This window comes from Chelonia mydas, chromosome 18 (genome assembly GCF_015237465.2).
Source record: "Chelonia mydas isolate rCheMyd1 chromosome 18, rCheMyd1.pri.v2, whole genome shotgun sequence".
Lineage (NCBI taxonomy): Eukaryota > Metazoa > Chordata > Testudines > Cheloniidae > Chelonia > Chelonia mydas.
In genome coordinates, this window is record NC_051258.2 from 556,929 (window position 1) to 578,401 (window position 21,473).

The 21,473-nt window shown below is 41.6% G+C and overlaps 1 long non-coding RNA gene across 1 annotated transcript; it reads left to right on the forward strand.

Annotated features, from left to right (window-relative positions):
• Positions 1-1,752: 1,752 nt before the first annotated feature.
• On the forward strand, positions 1,753-21,012 carry LOC122463292. The gene is made up of 3 exons (XR_006286495.1): positions 1,753-2,205; positions 7,664-7,670; positions 21,003-21,012. It is a non-coding gene; the product is annotated as an uncharacterized LOC122463292 (long non-coding RNA).
• The last annotated feature ends 461 nt before the right edge of the window (positions 21,013-21,473 follow it).

Sequence of the window (21,473 nt, forward strand, 5' to 3'; positions counted from 1 at the left end):
CTATTACCAGCAGGAGAGTGAGTTTGTGTGTGTGGTTTTTGGAGGGGGGTGAGGGGGTGAGAGAACCTGGATTTCTGCAGGAAATGGCCCACCTTGATTATCATACACATTGTGAAGACAGTGGTCACTTTGGATGGGCTATTACCAGCAAGAGAGTGAGTTTGTCTGTTGGGGGGCGGAGGGTGAGAAAACCTGGATTTGTGCTGGAAATGGCCCAACTTGATGATCACTTTAGATAAGCTATTACCAGCAGGAGAGTGGGGTGGGAGGAGGTATTGTTTCATGGTGTCTGTGTATATAATGTCGTCTTCTGCAATTTCCACAGTATGCATCCGATGAAGTGAGCTGTAGCTCACGAAAGCTCATGCTCAAATAAACTGGTTAGTCTCTAAGGTGCTACAAGTCCTCCTTTTCTTTTTAATGAAGTGAGCTGTAGCTCATGAAAGCTTATGCTCAAATAAATTTGTTAGTCTCTAAGGTGCCACAAGTACTCCTTTCCTTTTTATTCTATTGTTAGTTAACTGTTCCCATTCTCAGTCAATTTCCCCAGGAGCATAAAAACCTGTAGAAGTTTTAAGGCCCCTACATTGACAGAGTGACGTAAAGCCTTATAAATGACAGTAAGGGAATCAGCTAGGAAGATCTATGCACTTTCTCACTTTTTTCCTGTGTCAAAGTGGCACAATGGGGTTAGATTTTTACTTACTCATTTAAAAAAAAAAAAAAAAAAAAAAAAGACTTTTGAGGGCAAATAAAACATTTACCAAGCAGTCAATAAAATGTCAGGATAATCAGAACCAAGCATTTTGCAAAGTACCCAGCTAGGTCCAGGACAATGATTAGCAAAACTGTATGACTTTCACGTGTGAAAGTCTGAGCAATTTGAAATTTCTGCGGAAAAGGACCTAGGGGTGACAGTGGACGAGAAGCTGGATATGAGTCAGCAGTGTGCCCTTGTTGCCAAGAAGGCCAATGGCATTTTGGGATGTATAAGTAGGGGCATAGCGAGCAGATCGAGGGACGTGATCGTTCCCCTCTATTCGACACTGGTGAGTCCTCATCTGGAGTACTGTGTCCAGTTTTGGGCCCCACACTACAAGAAGGATGTGGATAAATTGGAGAGAGTCCAGCGAAGGGCAACAAAAATGATTAGGGGTCTAGAGCACATGACTTATGAGGAGAGGCTGAGGGAGCTGGGATTGTTTAGTCTGCAGAAGAGAAGAATGAGGGGGGATTTGATAGCTGCTTTCAACTACCTGAAAGCGGGTTCCAAAGAGGATGGCTCTAGACTGTTCTCAATGGTAGCAGATGACAGAACGAGGAGTAATGGTCTCAAGTTGCAATGGGGGAGGTTTAGATTGGATATTAGGAAAAACTTTTTCACTAAGAGGGTGGTGAAACACTGGAATGCGTTACCTAGGGAGGTGGTAGAATCTCCTTCCTTAAGAGGTTTTTAAGGTCAGGCTTGACAAAGCCCTGGCTGGGATGATTTAACTGGGAATTGGTCCTGCTTCGAGCAGGGGGTTGGACTAGATGACCTTCTGGGGTCCCTTCCAACCCTGATATTCTATGATTCTATGAAATGACTTTCTCCTTTTTTTTTTTTTTTTTTTTTTTCCTGTTTGGTGTTCTGTAATGGAATTTAAATGAAAATCCAGGATTATAACTGGAATGCAGGGTATTAGTTACCAAGTATTTGTAACTTAACTTTCATGTGTTTACGAAATGCTGAATTATTATTGTGACTTTTTTCTGTATATTAGTTTAAATAACTTACCAAAACAATTGAAACTGGTGTGATTATATTGCATTATTTTGACAAAATTAGCAGAATTTTGCAGAATTTTTAGTTTTTTGGTGCAGAATCCCCCCATGAATAAAATCCCATGGGAGTAGGAATAATTTAAGAAAACCACATCATCACTTAGATGTACTTCACTTTAAACATCCTTAAATGCATTTAAAATGTACATAGCAGCTGTTGGGTTAGCTAAAGCAGTGGCTCTCAATCTTTCCAGATTACTGTGCCCCTTTCAGGAGTTTGATTTGTCTTGCATACCCCCAAGTTACACCTCACTTAAAAGCTACTTGCTTAAAAAGTGAGACATAAAAATACCAGCGTCACAGCACACTATTACTGAAAAATTACTTACTTTCTCATTTTTACCATATAATTATAAATAAATCAATTGGAATACAAATATTGTGCTTACATTTCAGTGTATAGTATATAGAACAGTATGAACAAGTCATTGTCTGTATGAACTTTTAGTTTGTACTGACTTTACTAGTGCTTTCTACGTAACCTGTTGTAAAATTAGACAAATATCTAAATGAGTTGATGTACTCCCTGGAAGACCTCTGTGTATCCGCAGGGGTACATGTACCCCTGGTTGAGAACCACTGAACTTGAAGGATTTTTGGGCATCCAGTACTGGATTACAATTTGAAAGGCTAGCTGCTGCTCAAATTACTTGAAATGTTTAACAAGGTGTCTGTTCACATTTAAATACAATTATGCTGCACTAGTTTCTAATATGTTCACCTAGAAATAAAGTTCTTGCTTCAAAAGACAATGAATTGTGAGTTTGCATCAATGTTCTTTACTTTTATCCAGTACAAGTCTTCTTCCACTACATGCCAGATCTTACAGATGTCTTATTTTTTGCTTTCTGGTCACAGACACTACCATTGCTGCACACAGACAAGCTGCATAAGGGCCAGGGCAGAAGCCGCAGTCTTGGAGAAGACCCTCCCTTGATTCCCTGCTCACCCTCAGCAGTGAGATTATCTCCCATAATGATCACATCCTGTTGAAAATGTGGGGACAGGAATGATTATCAGGCCCCCACCTACACTGCTGGCTCTCCCCAAGAGCCATGTGCCCAGTGTACAGCAGGGTCCGGGAAGAGTGATTTACCCTGCCCCTGCAGCTACTCACCATTCTGGGGGTCTTGTGGCTCATGTGTGCTTGCCTGGGGTCAGCCAGTTAGTGACAGGTGTGTGAATACCGGCTGTGTTTTAAATCAGTGTTCTGTGTGTTGCAAACAATACTGCTTATGTAAAATGTTGCATTTAAACTTCACAGAGATGACCTTGGGAGCCCAGCCTCCCTCTTTGTTATCGGCAGCTGAACGGCTGCGCAGTATTAGAAAGCAGCCGCAAAGATCTAAGGAGGACTTTCTGTGTGATGTTATGATGCACTCCGCAGCTGAGAAACAAGCATTGAAGGAGTGGCGGGACAGTGAGAAAAGAGAGACCGAAAGGAGAACGGGGCATGCCAGAATGAAGCCACAGAGTGGCTCTAAAACATTATGGAGGGCCAAGAGGACACGCTCCAAGTGACACTAGCACTGCAAACCTAGTAGCTCCGTGCCTGCCCTCCCTTGCACCTGCTGTCACAAAACTCTTTCCCATGCTCCCCACAGACACCGCCAACACACTCTTATCAACCTCCTGGCTCTAGTCTATACCTGCGACATTCCACTCCTCCCCCATCAAAGTTCAGCACTGCAGACTCCCACTACCCACAACACCCAGTCCTCTGCAGTTTGGCCCTGCTGAAGTACAGCACCCTCTGCACTGTATTCCAAAGGAGAAAGTTGAATATGATCCCTGGACATACACAAATCTTTAGCTGTCCCGGGACCCCACCTCCTCCTGGGACTTTCCCTTCCCCCATTCCCCTCAGTGCTGATTTTTTTTTTTTGACACTCTCCTCCAGTTGTTGTTTTTTAATAAAAAACTGTGTTGGTTTGAAAGCAGTCTTTATTCTATTAATTAAAAGCAAACAGCCCTGCAAAGCAACATACAATTATGTTAAACCTTCATATTGCATAGTCTGTACCAATCACAATCACGTCCTAGTATTACAAGCAGTGCACTCCCAAGCATAGCAACAAATATTAGTGCATTTTAGTTTCAAATTGTTGCCTCAAGGTATCCCTAATCCCTATGGCCCCACGCTGCGCCCCTCTAATAGCCCTGGTCTCTAGCCTCCAGGTGCTGAGCCTCAGCGGTCCCGCCCTGAGTGAAGCTTTCACCCTTCCCTTCACAAATATTATGGAACGTACAGCACGTGGCTATAAGCATAGGAATATTGTCATCGGCCAGGTCCAGCTTCCCATAGAGGCAGCACCAGCGGGCCTTTAAACGGCCAAAAGCACACCCAACAGTCATTCAGCACTTGCTCAGCCTGTTGTTGAACCGCTCCTTGCTGCTGTCAAGTTGCCCCATGTATGGCTTCATAAGCCACAGCACTAAGGGGTAGGCGGGGTCTCCCAGGATGGCAATGGGCATTTCGACTTCCCTTACGATGATCTTCTGGTCCGGGAAGAAGTCCCTGCTTGCAGCTTCCTGAACAGGCCAATGTTCTGAAAGGTGCTTGTGTCATGCACCTTTCTGGACCAGCCTGCGTTAATGTCTGTGAAACGCCCACGGTGATCCACAAGCACCTGGAGAACCATTAAGAAATACCCCTTGCAATTAATGTACTCGGTGGCTAGGTTGTCTGGTGCCAGAATTGGAATATGCACGCCATCTATTGCTCCTCCGCAGTTAGGGAAGCCCATTTATGCAAAGCCAGCCATAATGTCATACACATTGCCCAGAGTCACAGTCTTTCGTAGCAGGATGCGATTAATGGCCCTGACTTCTGTCAACACAAGTCCAACGGTCGACTTTCCCACTCCGAACTGGTTGGTGACCAATTCGTAGCAGTCTGAAATAGCCAGCTTCCACAGTGCAATCACCATGCGCTTCTCCAACAGCAGGGCAGCTCTCATTCTCGTATCCTTTCGCCTCAAGGCTGGGGCGAGCTCATCACACGGTCCCATGAAAGTGGCTTTCCTCATCTGAAAGTTCTGCAGCCACTGCTCGTCATCCCAGACGTGCATCACGATGTGATCCCACCACTCAGTGCTTGTTTCCCGAGCCCAAAAGCGGCGTTCCACTGTGGTCAGCACCTCCATGAATGCCACAAGCAATCTCGTGTCCTAGCTAGTACACGTGGCGAGATCAATGTTGCACTCCTCTTGCCTTTGTAGTTTAAGGAATAACTCCACTGCCATCATGACATATGGTCAGAGCGAGCAGCATACTGATCAACAGTTCAGGATCCATTCCTGCAGACCGAAGAGGCAGAGTGCGCAGTACACAAACCATTAAAAGATGGCACCAAATGCAGATGGAAGCACAAGGATTGCTGGGATGCGAAGCAATGCATTACGGGTCACTGGGACAGAACCGAGGATGCCCCGCAACCCCCTCATCTTCCCACAACTCTTAGCGGCAGAAGAGGAAGAGATGCTCTGTGGGACAGCTGCCCAGAGTGCACTGCTCCAAATACCACTGCAAGTGCCACAGGTGTGAACACACTATTGCGCAGGCAACTGACAGTGTGAACACACAACAGCGGTTTCCCTTCAGCGCGCTCTGAGCGGTGCTGTAACTCTGCCAGTGTAGACATGCCCTTAGTCAAACTTGCAGCATCCTGAAGAGTTTAGTCTACACAAAGTTGTGCTAGTTCAAACTAAAAGTAATTTAAAAATTACTGAAGTGCACAACCTACTTGGACACTCAATTCAATTTAAACAAGGTTTATAGCTATTTAACTTAAATAGCTTCCTTAATGAATTAAGCCAAATCGATATAAGCAATTTTTAGATGCAAATTTGTGTACACATAAGGCTTTACACTTCAATGCTCTTTTTAGTGAGTGCCTTGCTAGGGAAAGTGGGTATATAAATCAAGAGTGATTTTTAACAACAATTCAATCATCATGCAATTATTGGGGTTTGTCACCTGCTGTAATGAAACCCTGTTGTACAATATGTACTATCTTCACGGGATGGCAGTTAAGAGAACACTATAGTCAGTGTCTTGATGGTTTGACTTAGTTACTGGTCAGATTATTATACTACTAGATGCTACTCAATCTGAAGTAGAACATAACAATTATAATAAAAAACAAACTCACAAACATAAAAATCCTTTTTGCTACTAAGGTCATCCATTTTGCATTAGCCACATACTCTACTGACAGAAAGAGTTTTCTTTCCACTGTTCTGCCATAGAATTGAATCCTTGTTTTGCTATAGACAACAGCCCTGAAAAGAAATTCTTTAGTATTTAGTAGCACTCTGTACCTCAAAGCAGCATCACAGAACCCCATATTCACCACTGTCATGTAATTATGATAGGAAACGTCATGATCTGCGGGAACCCCAGTCCTGTCAAAATATGTATCTCATTAGTGTGTATGAAGTTATGAGGTTTTGTTGTATGATTCTTATTGAAATATGCTGTAAGTTTGGGAGTCATCCCTTGCTTGTTCTCCAGTGACAACAAAAAGAGGTGATCCACACCTAGGCGGTTGTTAAACAACCATTAATCAGCAGGGGAGTTGTAAACAAGTGATTTACAATTCTGCAAGAGATGCAATACACGAGGCTGAACCACCCTGTGACTCAGCAAGGCCCTCCAGGTATGCCTGGGCTAGTTTCTTTCCAGGTACATGGACTAAGAATATAAAGCAAGGGACAGTGACATCATGTAATTACTTTTCTCCTCCCCCACCTACGCTGGAAGCAACAAGAATGCTGGAAAGACAAAGATTTCAACTGAGGAGACTGGTCCCAGGTTTAAAGGGAAAGCCTCTGTATTAAAGACCAGGAGTACTTGTGGCACCTTAGAGACTAACCAATTTATTTGAGCATGAGCTTTCGTGAGCTACAGCTCACTTCATCGGATGCATACTGTGGAAACTGCAGAAGACATTATATACACACAGAGACCATGAACGCAGAGTCTTCTGCAGTTTCCACAGTATGCATCCGATGAAGTGAGCTGTAGCTCACGAAAGCTCATGCTCAAATAAATTGGTTAGTCTCTAAGGTGCCACAAGTACTCCTTTTCTTTTTGTGAATACAGACTAACACGGCTGTTACTCTGAAACCTGTATTAAAGACCGTAACCCACCTGCTACATCCAGTGGGTTGAGAAAAACTGCTTGATCCAAATATTGCTCACTCTAAATAAGGTTTAAGATTTAGACTGCATGCTTACCTTTTATTTTCTTTAACTATCTCTGACTTTTTATGCCTACCACTTATCACTTAAAAATCTATCTTTCTCTAGTTAATAAATCTGTTTTATATTTTACCTAAAACGGTGTGCTTTGGTTGAAGTGCTTGGGAAATCTCAGCTCAGTTTACAAAGGCTAGTGTGTGGTCTCTCCCCATTGAGAGATGGGCAGACCAGGTAATGAACTTACACTGGTAAGGCTTCTGACTAGGGCAAGGGAGTACAGTTCTGGGGTGCAAGGCTGGAGGCTTGGGAGATCTGCTGGTGCCTTTCTCTGTGCGATTCGTGAGTGGCTCAGGAAGCATTCATGCAATCTAGCTGTGTGGGGGGCTCCACATGCTGTCGTGCTGAGTGATAACAGTGCCCAGAGGGGTTTGGTACTTGTCACTAGCAAAGCATTGTGAAAGAATGCTTTGCTGGAGAGGTAAAAGGGCACAGTGGTACTCCAGCAGTTCCAGGTTGTACCCCGGTGATCCCATCACAGACTTATCTTTCTTATTGAGGAGATTGATGGAGTCACGCCTCGACTGTTATTGTCATTTCAGAGAAAACAATTTACAGCTCAACCCTCAACCACTAGTCTGTGTGTCTGCAGGCAAGCATATTTTCAAATGAATGAAGACACAGATTATATGAATCAAGGGCAAGGGTACTAAGTCTATGAAAACGAAAAGAACACAGTCTGATTTTCTGAAGTGCCGAGCACTCAAACCTTGAAGAGAAGTCAATCGGAGCTGCAGGTGATACCCACCTTCTGGGAGAAGGGAAGGAGGCAGGGACCAGACCCCCCTTATTAACTAGTTTAATCTTTTCTTTACTACAATCTTATATCGTACAGACAAGATTTGTAAACAGGTTCCACCTGGCACCTGCCCACTCTCACCGGCCACCGCAGCGCATAGCCAGCACCAGCCAGAAATGGGATGGGGGTGGAGCCCTGCTGGCTGAGAGCCGAGACACAGCGATTGCTGCGCTCACCAACCAGCAGGGAGAGTGGCCGCCCCCGTGCCCTGCATCTTCGCCCCGCCACCAACTTTGCACACCCACACGCACTGTTGGTCATTGGACCCGCCCCTCCGCTGGTGGGCGGGCAGCTGGCAAGCAGGGATCCGGTCAGCAGCAGCAGGACCCACTGGTACTTATGGGGGGAGGGGAGGGTGGAATATATGGGAAAATTTGTCCGTTTTTGAGAAAAAGGTGGGACACCTGCAGCAGGGCTTAAATACAGGACTGTCCTTTTAAAAATGGGACATCTGGTTATCCTACCTTTCAGACACTTGATTAAAAATAAAATATGAATTCTAACAAGATTCATCTCACAGACTGATATCTTAAATGTGCTGAGATACGGAAAAATATACATCCAATTTATTATTTCAAATCAGGCAAAGAAAAACTAAAAGTTACAAATATTTAAATAAAGAGAAAACTGAAAATTCAAAAGTATATGTCTGACACATTTAAGGAATAAAATATAAAAACACTTCATTAGACAGCTTTAATACAACCTTACCTTAAGAATTCGGTATTTTTACTATAATTGAACCATTAATTCATTAGCTATTTAAGTCATCATTACAAATATTTTGTTTCAACATAAGGTTGCTTTCTTCTGGATCTACTGAATCCACTATATTAAAAGAGCTATTAAAATACACCACACCATAACACAAACAAAACTAACTTTGCAACGTCTTCTATCACAACCTCAATGCAGACGGGGGAGAATTTTTGCATTCCCTAATCATGCAAAATATGTGCTTTAAGAAGTCATGTTTTCCTTAGGCAGTATCAAGTCTCAAGTTGAAGTGGGGGAGGTCTAGGTTCGATATTAGGAAACACTATTTCACTAGGAGGGTTGTGAAGCACTGGAATGGGTTACCTAGGGAGGTGACGGAATCTCCTTCCTTAGAGGTTTTTAAGGTCAGGCTTGACAAAACCGTGGCTGGGATGATTTAGTTGGTGTTGGTCCTGCTTTGAGCAGGGGATTGGACTAGATGACCTCCTGAGATCTCTTCTAACGCTAATATTCTAAGTGTCCCTTTGTGAAGATATCACTACAACAGCTATGTGGTCCAGAAGAGTCTTCTCCGTCTATTTCACAGCCTCTTTTAAGAACAGAGCAACTGTTTTGTACAACCAGAACAACAGTCCATTTACTTGGTAATCATCATTGCCAGATGCTTCACTTCAAGGCATAAAGCCCGAAGTTACACCTGTGTTCCAGTATATTACTGGAAGAAAATTTCTTCCTGATCTCAAGCTTATAACCTGAAACATAAGAATTGACAGCAATTCCTTTTTAGTTCTATTCCTTCTATTTAGTCAACTGCAGATACCATTTTTGGTGTATTATTTTATGTTAAGCCATACACCTAAAAATATTCTGTGTCATTAGGTTCTGTAAATTAACCAATTAACTGCATTCTGACTGCTGAGTATTTATTGAGTATTTGACACTGACTGGACTGATTTTTTTAAGTTTGCTCCCTTTAAATTTTATTATTTTCTCCTTTACGATAAGGGTAAGATAAGAGTCACATGATTGGCTTGTCCTGTATCATTAATTATTTCAGACATCTATCTCCTCCTTTTGCCTTCTCCTTTCCAAACTACAGAGGTGTAAGGTAAAATTTTCAGGAGTGTCTAAGAGACTTAGGAGTCTAAGGGCTTGTTTATATAGGGTGGTAATGGGGTGTAGTTTCTAAAGCACACTAATGTGTTACACATTAATAGGTCCAGGTAGACTCTGCTGGTGCACACTGAAAAGGTTCTCTCAAATACATTAACCCAATGCTGTTTAGAAATCTCATACACACCCATAGTGAGCATTGCTGCTTCATGTACACAAGGCCCAACTCCTAGTTTCAAAAATGAGCTTGGCATGGAAGTCCCAGTAACTTTTAATGACATTTAGCCTTCTAAATCACTTTTGAAAATGGGACTGTTGCTTTTGAAATTTTTACCCCAATCCATTTGCCTTCCATGGAATGCATACACAATCCAACCCATACTTATTTTTCTATGCAAACAAAAAGGAGAAAAAATAAGGAAGACAATGGCAGAATGAACAGGGGAAAGGATATAGAGGAACATGAAAGCAAGAAAAAAAAAATAGAGAGTATTTAAGTTAGCTCATTTTATTTCTTTCATTCATGTTCATCCGATGAAGTGAGCTGTAGCTCACGAAAGCTTATGCTCAAATAAATTGGTTAGTCTCTAAGAAAAGGAGTACTTGTGGCACCTTAGAGACTAACCAATTTATTTGAGCATAAGCTTTCGTGAGCTACAGCTCACTTCATCGGATGCATACTGTGGAAACTGCAGAAGACATTATATACACAGAGACCATGAAACAATACCTCCTCCCACCCCACTCTCCTGCTGGTAATAGCTTATCTAAAGTGATCACTCTCCTTACAATGTGTATGATAATCAAGTTGGGCCATTTCCAGCACAAATCCAGGTTTTCTCACCCTCCGTTAGTCTCTAAGGTGCCACAAGTACTCCTTTCCTTTTTGCAAATACAGACTAATACGGCTGTTACTCTGAAACCTGTCATTAGTCTCTAAGGTGCCACAAGTACTCCTTTCCTTTTTGCAAATACAGACTAATACGGCTGTTACTCTGAAACCATTCACGTTCATACAATTTAGTTAATTTCTCGAGTAGAGGAGCTAGAGCTCACAATGTAGGGGAAAACAATAAAGGAATATAGAAGGAAAAAAGGAGCTGAAAGAATTTTAAATTCAAACGAAAGAGAAAATCCATCTTTGGCCACCCTAATATTTATTGCAGTCTAAGCTAAGCCTGGTATCTTTTAGTACACAATAGCCCCTGTAAAAAGGTTTAACTTAATTATATTACAGTAATGAATTGGCTCAATCACACTTATTTCCTGAATCAGCTCCTGGGTTTTAGTAACACCATATCCATACCACGGTTGTAGGGTTTTTTTGTTTGTGTTTTTATTCCCCAGCAGTATTAGCACAGATAGGAGTCTGACTGTAGACCAGGATCTAGCAGCTTCTGGCTTTTTTATACCTGTGTCCGTCAAACCTGCAGGTTTACTGTATTGTTAAAAAACGACAGAACCTAACAGAGCTTTGTGTATAGTAGGACTCCCACTAGTGCTTTTACCACTTCAGCTAAACCAAAATTAATACACATGAGTTTGAGAGATTGGTTTTTGTTTGTTTGTTTTTAAATTCCATAGAGTAGACAAGGCCTAAGGGACTAAGTCAAGGGTTGACTCTTCTGGAAGAAAAGAACTGTTCCAGGTAATTGTTTATGGTAATTATTATTGTCTAAGTCAGGCAATAATTGACTAACAACATTCATTCACTAACAAGTCAGGTAACCATGTTAATCCACTTTTTATTGACTTTGTTTCCACATAAACATTTCCAGCAATCAGCCCTGCGACGCAGTGCATTCATAATATCACATGACCATTTTTTTTTTGTGTGTGTTAAAGATCTCACTTTATTTGAACAATCAAACCAAAAGTTTGGGTATTCAAGCAGTAAGGCAGGAAGTGCAGTCACATATGTCTTAATATAATATATGACTGGAAATCACCACAAACATACAGCTTTAAGACATCAAAAGGAGGGAAGAAAATAGGTTGTTTAAAAAATGGCACTAAAGGTCAAAACACACATGTGAGCACTTTTAATACATGAGATTTTAGTTGTGGCAATCTTCCAGAAATACTTACAAATCAAGAGGAGGATATCAGTTAATAGGACAGATGAAGTATATAAATTCAATATTCAGTTGTAGCAAACCTAAAAAAAAGTCACTATTTCTACTGAGACAATCCAATGCCTTTTTACAGTAAGTCACTCCCAGTGACAATTGCCAGACATCAGTGTTTATGCTGAAACACACAGTAGTTTTAAATGAGACAAGGTGGGTAAGTTATATTTTATTGGACCAACTTCTGTTCACGAGAGAGATGTTTTCGAGCTACATTCTGGTCTGAAGAATCCAAATTTTTCTTTAGAACGGAAGAAGAGCTCTGTATAGCTCAGAAATTTCTCTCTCTCTCTCACCAACAGAAGTTGGTCCAATAAAAGATACTACCTCACCCACCTTGTCTCTTTAATATCCTGGGACCAACACGACAACACTACTGCATACAATATTTGTAACAGCTTTTTGGGCCAAGGACACAACAGGATTAAGAGAAGGGATACCTCATTATCCCACTTTGATTAGAACTACTGCTAAACATATGAAGTCAAATAAACACGGTCCAGTAAGTTAAGTGTTTGGGTTTAGGGCGTGTGCAAGTAACTCCTTTACACTGGAAAGGCAGAGTGAGAGCATGTACTGTATGTTATGGGGCATCACCCAAAGAAGACGGAGTTAATGTTAAATGTATGTGTACCTTAGACTGAAGAAAACTAGGAAATAAAGTTAAGGTCTGCTGAACTTGGCATTCTGGAAGGACATGATCTGTCAACAGGAAATCTTTACTTTGTATTAAAGTTTTTTTGCAATTTAATTTCCTAGGGTTGAGGGGGGAGGGATTGTTTTTTGTTTTTGTTTTGTTTTTTTTAAGAAAGAAAACTTCTTGATAGGATTCAGTGGTCATTGTGGCAGTTGTAGATCACATGCAAGCCCCCCCAAACCTGGCACCCATAAAGGGGCAGGAAGGGGGCAGTCAGACCCCAATAGAGGGGTAAAGGTCTCCCAGATCCTGGAACCCACAAAAGGGGAGAATGTGGGGCTGATACTCTGCCCCTATTCTCCCCCAGTTCTCCTGCCATTCACCCCGTCCCTCTCTCACTGTCCCAACCTCTCACCTCCCCTACCACTCCTCTCTATTTATCCCCCTTCCCTTCAACATATCCCCAACCTCTCACCTCTATTTCCCCCCACACACTCCTCCCAGCCAGCAAGCATTTATAGGTCTTATTTATTTTTACAAAAATACTTTGATTACATTCCCTCAAATTAACACACACAGACACCCCAGAAATTTTAGTAATTAGCCATTCAACTTTTTCCAATTTTCTGCCCAAGGAGGGACTCAAACTGACAACGGATGGATGGATTAGATTCAAAGGGTTACAGCTTATCCCCTTAAAATATCTAGCTGGTGGGAAAGTTAAAAAGCTAACAATCCTGTTAACTCTTCTGTCCGTGCATACTCAGTGTAATCATTAGGCACATGAACAGATTTGATTTCTCCCAAAGGACTGGTGGGTGCCATGCACTCTGTTGGGATAAACCCTGAGCATCTGAGATGTGCTGTGATGATCTGAGTGCTGATTTGATCTCCTGCTATGAGCAAAAATAAATTACAAGAATCTGTCAACTTTAAGAAAAGCTCAGGTTTTTTTCCAAGGGGTGTATCTCAGTCAAATGATCCCGAATTTGGATCACAAACAAAGCCCTGCACCCGCATAAGGCACACCAAATGTCAAGGCATTCTGATTAACTATAGAGATTTTAAAGCACTTAGGACAAGAGAGCTGTTAACAGAAAACTAGAGCAGTGTTTCCCAACTGGTGGGCCACGGTGCCCTGGTGTGCCCTCAGGCCCGAACAGGTGTGCCACAGAAATCTTTTAAAAACTACATGTGAGAACAAAAAAAAAACTATTCCCATGTATTTTAATTCATGTCAGCAATGGATTGCATTCTGTACTTTTGCTCTCCAGGACAAGGGCCATTTCAAATATTATCCATCAGACACATTCCATTCCCAAAGCCAGGTTAAGATAGCAAATCTGAGTCCTGCAAAGTGGGGGTGGGGGAGGGGAAAAAAGGAGGAGAAGCTGCCTTCTGATTGGCTATCTGCTTCATTGTCTTGCCTCCTCCAGGGGCAGAACAACCCATTAGAGCTCAATTTCCCTCTCCTTCCCCCCTCCCCTCCTGTGAGCAATGGGTCAGCTCCTCCGCCCCTCCTTCTCTACTGCAGCTGCCAGCCAGGGACAGGGGAACGGGGACCCCACTGTAGCCCCCCGGGTTGGAAGTGCAGGGGAGGGGAGAACTCCAGGAGAAGCAGAGGTGAGGAAGAGGGGCTGAACAGGGGAGTGTGGACAGGGCAGAATTGGGGTGAGATGAAGCTGGACTGGAGGAGAATAAGGACAAAAGTGATGGGGGGAGGACTGATTTGGAGGTTAGGGGGCAAAATTTATTGTTGGGCAGAGGACAGGCAGATGTAGGGGTGAGAACTCCTTCAGCAGGGGCCAAAATCCTCATACCCATTTGGAAGCATGGGCAGCACTAACACATTCTCTCTCTCTGGGGATGGGCACAAGCAGGTCAGCAATCGTGAATGAAAAAACAATATAATCTCTTTGTAAAGAACCACATTTGGGGAGCCAGTCTCCTGAGTTGCTGGGGTGTGTCTCATTTATTTTTTGATCTCTTGAGGTTGGCAATACTCTGAGTGGGACTTAATTAGATTGCATTTAAAAAGTTATACACCATTGGAAAGACTATTTTGGCAATGAGAAGAAACAATTACTTATTAATTGCTTATCATCCCAAAATATTCTCAAGTGTGTCACTTTCTCCACTGAGCATGCTTTTGTCCAGAGTTCTTGTATTTAGCTTTAATGTTAGTTTCCACTGTTGAAAATGTTAATTCTGGCACAAAAGACAGATAGCAATCTATTGTTAACTGCTGTGGTTGTACTGATTTTAACCCTACTAGCCTTGTTCTGGCTCATGAATATTCATGTGTTAATCTGGAGACAATATGGTGGTGTGTCTCAAAATAATTAAAGGTATCATGGTTACCATGGCAAAAAAACACTTGAAAACCACTGAACTGGAGAGCTCCTGCTCTGCCACAAAAGGAACACAACCTGTTCTGTTGGAAAACATTTTAGAAAGGGCAATTTTCTCAATTCAGCTTTATAGATACATTCCCTATTTTTACTCCAGGAGGGTATTCTGCACCAAAAAATTAAAAATTCTGAGCACAATATTTTAAATTTCTGCAAAATTCTGTATATTTTGTCAAAATAAACACAATATAATCACACCAGTTTCAATTATTTTTGGTAATTTATTTCAAAATACCTGTCAGCAAGTACATCTGTAACAATACGGACAATGAAACACAAGAACAGCCATACTGGGTCAGACCAAAGATCCATCTAGCCCAGTATCCTGTCTTCTGACAGTTACCAATGCCAGGTGCCCCAGAAGGAATGAACAGGTAATCATCAAGTGATCCTCCCATCACCTATTCCCAGCTTCTGCCAAACAGAGGGTAAGGACACCATCCCTGCCCATCCTGGCTAAAAGCCATTGACTGACCTATCCTCCATGAACTTATCGAGTTCTTTTTTGAACCCTCTTATTCGTCTTGGCCTTCACAACATCCTTTGGCAAAGAGTTCCACAGGTTGACTGTGCGTTGTGTGAAGAAATACTTCATTTTGTTTGTTTTAAACCTGCTGCCTATTTATTTCATTTGGTGACCCCTAGTTCTTGTGTTATGAGAAGGAGTAAATAACACTTCCTTATTTTCTTTCATAGAATATCAGGGTTGGAAGGGACCTCAGGAAGTCATCTAGTCCAACCCCTCCTCAAAGCAGGACCACACCAGTCATGATTTTATAGACCTCAATCATATCCCCCCTTAGTTGTCTCTTTTCCAACCTGAGACTTTCCAATCTTATTAATCTCTCCTCATATGGAAACTGTTCCATACCCCTTAATCATTTTTGTCGCCCTTTTCTGAACCTTTTCAAATTCCAAGATATCTTTTGAGATGGGGCGACCACATCTGCATGCAATATTCAAGGTGTGGGCATACCATGGATTTATACAGAGGTAACAGGATTTTTGTGTCTTATTATCTATCCCTTTCTTAATGATTCCCAACAATCTGTTTGCTTTTTTAACTGCCACTGCACATTGAGTGGATGTTTTCAGAGAACTATCCACAATGACTCCAAGATCTCTTTCTTGAGTGATAACAGCTAATTTAGACCCCATCCTTTTATATGGATAGTTGGAATTATGTCTTCCAAAGTGAATTACTTTGGATTTATCAACATTGAAATTCAGGAAATGATTTTTGACAGATTCCTTACTAGGCATATTAATATAGAACTCTAATAATTCATTTAAACTACAATATAGAACCATATTTCCCACACTCCTCAGAGGCAGTGCAAAAACTTGGGAGAGTCAGGGGTAACAGTGGAGCTGAGGGAGAGAGAATTAACTGCTGGGAAGGAGTCTGGGTTGTGAACTTGGAGGGTTGTTGGATATGGGTGGGAATAAGTATGGAACAGGGTTATTTGGGGGGGGGGGGGATTGCTAGGGAGCTTCCCCCATGCAAACCCTGGCTGACCTCTAGCCTCCCCCATTCAGTCAGGCACATCTGCCCTTGTCCCCATGTGTCCCTGCATCCCCTGTCCACGTGTCCCTCCACTCCCACTCAGACACCCACTCCCCCAATCCCCATGTGGCCCTGCACCCCCTCAGCCAGCCCACTCCCCAGATGTCCCTGCAGCCTCTCCCCCATGTGTCTCTGTGCACCTACTCAGCCATCCCCTGCCTTCCTGTGGCCTTGCCCCAGTCTGTCCTCCTCCACTAGCCCTTATGAGCCCTAGTCTGTGACTGCCAGCAGCCCCACACTGTCTCCTCATATCCCGTCTCCTGACCTGGCTTGACAAGCGCTGTGAAGAAAGCACCACAGGCTCTCTCTTCCCTAGCTGGCCAGGAGCTGCTGCTCTGTTCTATCACCACAGAACCCTCTGATGGCCAAAAGGCGGAACTCCAGCAACTTTCCAGCAGAAGCTGTTTTCTGCACAAAAAATTAAAAATATGCATGGCACATGAATTATGTGCACATGCAGTGGTGCAGAATTCCCCCAGGAGTAATACTATTTTTAATGGAAGTGAAGGCCCATCGGCCCTAGAATTCATTTCCCTCTTTGATCCACAAAAGCCCAAATGTGGTTAGCCTTCTAGCCATGCAGCAAGGCCCATCTCTTTATGCACACAACTGAAAAGGTTTCAGACAGGGCTTTATTTAAATTCAGATTCCCCCACTTGACTGTAATGCAGCACTGCAATCTTACTCCAGGTATTTACTTCTAAATGCCATGGTTCTATTAATTCTATGTAAGAAGATTAATAGCATTAAAAAACAGCATTTACCAAGGCATGAAAAAATTCCATCAGCTACTCACTACTGACAATGTCCTGCTAAGTGAAAAGGTCTAAAGCTATCAGTTTAATACCAGTTTAAGTTTCAGCACATACGGTTGTGCAGGAAGCCTTCCAAATGTGAACCAAACTTTGAAATAATATGCAGAGTTTTCTTCCTCGGTCAGCAAATAATGTAACGCCATCTAGCTCTTTCCATCAGTAGATCTCAAAGCACCTTAAAGAAGTATCATTGTCTTCATTTTACAGATAGAAAATGGAGACACAGAGACTTTCCTAAGATCACCCAGAAGATAACGGGCAGAGCCAAGAATAGAACCCAGCTCTCCGCTCTATTCACTAGATCATACTGCTCCTCAGCTTCATTGACTCAGCTGATGATCATTACTAAGGCCCTACCAAATTCACAGCCCATTTTGACCAATTTCACAGTCACAGGAATTTAAAAAAAATAAATTTCATTATTTCAGCTATTTAAATCTGAAATTTCATAGAGTTGTAATTGTGGGGGTCCTGACCCAAAAAGGAGTTGTGGGGGGGTTGCAAGGTTATTGTAGGGCGTGTTGCGGTACTGCTACCCTTACTTCTGCACTACTGCTGGTGGCAGTGCAGCCTTCAGAGCTGGAGAGCAGCGGCTGCTGGCGGGGAGACCAGCTCTGTAGACAGAGTTGCTGCCAGCAGCAACGCAGAAGTAAGAATGGTGCGGTATTGCCACCCTTGGTTCTGCACTGCTGCCTACAGAGTTGGGCACTTATGAAGCAGCCACCACTCTCTGGCCACCCAGCTCTAAAGGCAGTAGTGCAGGAATAAGGGTGACAATACCATGACCCCGTAAAATAACCTTGCAACCTCCCTGCAACTCCCTTTTGGGTCAGGACCCCCAATTTTAGAAATGCTGGTCTCCCCCGTAAAATCTGTACAGTGTAGGGTAAAAGCACACGAAAGACCAGATTTCACAGTCTGTGACACATTTTTCATGGCCGTGAATTTGGTAGGGCCCTAATCATGACTTTTCCAAGCAACAGAGGGATAAATACCGGAGAGGGAGAGGAATTATTTAAACTCAGTACCAATGTGGACACAAGAACAAATGGATATAAACTGGCCATCGGGAAGTTTAGACTTGAAATTAGACTAAGGTTTCTAACCATCAGAGGAGTGAAGTTCTGCAATAGCCTTCCAAGCGATGCAATAGGGGAAAAAGACCTATCTGGCTTCAAGATTAAACTCGATAAGTTTATGGAGGAGATGGTATGATGGGATAACATGATTTTGGCAGTTAATTGATCTTTGACTATTAGTGGTAAATAGGCCCAATGGCTGTCAAGAAAATTTTTTGAACCATGCGTGTCAGGGAGCTACTTTTGTTTCAACAAGTTTTAATAGTGTGCTGAACCTCCATACATCAGAAATTTAAGAGGACTGTACCAGAAAAGTTCATATTTCATTTTGCTTTTGTTTGAGCAAATGACAAAATACCTCCTTCTCATATTTTTTTCCTGCATTCCCAAATGGCATTTTCAGGAACCTGGACAAAATATTCTGCAGCTTTCTTTTCAGACACAGAAGTGGGAATCATTTTTACCTGTTTATCTGCCAGTAAAGGGTCATTTCTCATGCCTGATTACCCATCTTGCATTACTATCAAGGTTTAATTTTTTAGTTCCATAATTTTTTCTTCCATTTCTTCACTTACCACATTTTGAAATGGGCATGTGAAGTTAAATCTATCTTGATGGGTACTTCAATATTTCTCTACCTACTTATTTTATGCTACACTGAGATGATGTTAGCATAAAAAAAGGTTGCCATTTAAAAGAAGATATTTTTAAGAGCATAATCAGAAATTCATATTAGCCTTTTTTGGGTGTCAAAGACTAATAGTGCTTCTGAACAAAGCTGAGGCTGAAGAGTTGATCAGAAACCTGGAACAGAGACTATTAGTACATTTCAATGGCAAAAATGGCAGTGGAACATCTCACTTGCAGGATCACACTCAGCCTTCTACTCTTCCACTTCACTAGACAAAGTGTCAATCAATGGCACATTTGATCTTGAAGGATCCAAAGAAAAGTTATTTTCTGTACTTTGAGATGAGCAATAGTCCTTTCTATACTACTGATTAACGTTTGACAATGTTTATGTTTTACTTAAGAAGAACTGTATGCAATACTTCAGTCTATTTAATTGCTTGATACATTTTACTTCCTTTAATTTTAGGCATGCTGAGCCAGAAAATCCTACACGGATGTTTGGTAACCACAGGACACTAATCATTTAAGAGCTTTCACATTTACTACTATATGATGGGATATATATAAGTATTTTGTTCTTTGTTTCTTCCCACTAATAAGTGAAGACAACAGAACACCTGAACTGGTTTAGGCTGATGTTAATGATTAGCAATGTAGAATCTGAATCAGAATATTTTGAATTACTACTGCAGAACAGTATCATTTTGCCATGCATCAATGCACTGAAAAAAAGTTGTTTTAAAAATTGCCTTTATCTTTAATTGGATAACTTTTAAAAAAGGGATGACAATCTAGAGTTTAATCCTCAGCACTGCAATAACCCAAATAATAAATTATAATCATTCAAAGAAAAATGCAGTTAATATTCTCAAGCACTGGAACAAACCATTTAGTCTCTATATGTACAGACTCTGCACACAGATCTAAGCATTAACCTTCTATTTCCATGATCCACTTATACAGCGAGATTTGCTTATATCTGTTTACATGATTCTCTCGCCTTTTCCAAAGGCCTGTACGAAAATACTGTAAGAAGAATACAAAGACAAACCACTCACCCCCCATTCTTTTCCTTTTTTTTTTTTTTTTTTTAAAGAAGGAAGTGAAAATAATTCCAAAATTCTAACTGTTGCTGCTGAAACATTAACAATGAGAGTGAGGGGTGGTGAAAGAGAAAGGGGAAGGGAGAGTATTCACAAAAGTCCAACACACTGGCTGTGGCTAAATCCAGGGCCTGAAAGGATTCTTTGTCTTTCTAATCAATGCATGCCCTTTGAATGTCCCAGTATATAGCAGAAAGAAAGTAATGGTGGGAAGAAGAGTGCTGCTGTCTCTTTAGGGGACATCTCCTCAGCTGCAAGAGAGGATGCTTGCAAAAACACAGTGGAGCTTTCCAAGCAGTCAGTAATCCAGTTATTGTCCATTGATAAACACAAATTGAAAGAACATGCTCTGCTAACATAGACCCTTACCTGACTAAGGGAACACAAATTCCAGGAACTGGACATCTAGTTCCCAATGATTCTCAAATATAAATAAACTATAGAAAATAAATCCTTATTCCTGAAATGTACCCTTTATTTCTATAATCCTTTTCTTCTAACAATGAGTTAATGTTCCACTTTCTGTATTGACAAAACACTGGAGTTCAAGTCTCAGTGTCCTTAAATTTAGAAACCTGCCCTACATTTCAAGATAATTATCCAGCAAGATCAAAAGCTAAACATCTAAGACATGTACAGTATAAAAGCAAATGTTCCACATTATAAATATTCTTATCCACAGTACAATATTCTAAAGCCTAAAACAGAATTCAATTCTGACTTTATAAAACTTAAAATAGTAAAAATCTAAACTTGTTAGCATCATTGTAAATACTTAGTGGGTCTCAATAGTTAGTCAAAATGCTGCACGCTAGACTAGTGGTAAAGTATGATTCCATATTAGCTTTCTCTCAGTCCTTCCTCCCTTTCTACCCACCCCGAATAGAGTCTCCTCTAAGTCACCAATGCTCAGGATATTTGAGAGAATTAGTCTATCGTTAGAAGATTTGCTGTATTTTCAAAAATTATAGCCTTACAGGAAAAAAGTTGACTAATCCACATGAACACAGATGACAAGTGGAACTAGCAGATGTTTACTAAATTTATAAACAAGGACCCCATAAACATGTTAGTTGCAACTTGCATCTCTTTGGCTTTCCTCCAGTTTTAGCTGGCTATAAAGAGAAAACTCAAGCACTAAATCCACCTCCCACAGGCAAGTTTCCTGTCTGCAGTAACATATTCCTTTTCAGTAATATTTTAGGAGCAACTAGAAAGCATTTTAAAGCAGCTTTAATAATCCAAATGAAGTTACTGCATGTATCCAGTTGCATTCCTATTAAAAATTTTAAGAGCTTGTCTACACTTACAGTGCTGCAATGGAGCTGTAAAGCGCAGCACAGCTTAGTGAAGATGCTACCTACGCCAATAGGAGAGCTTCTCC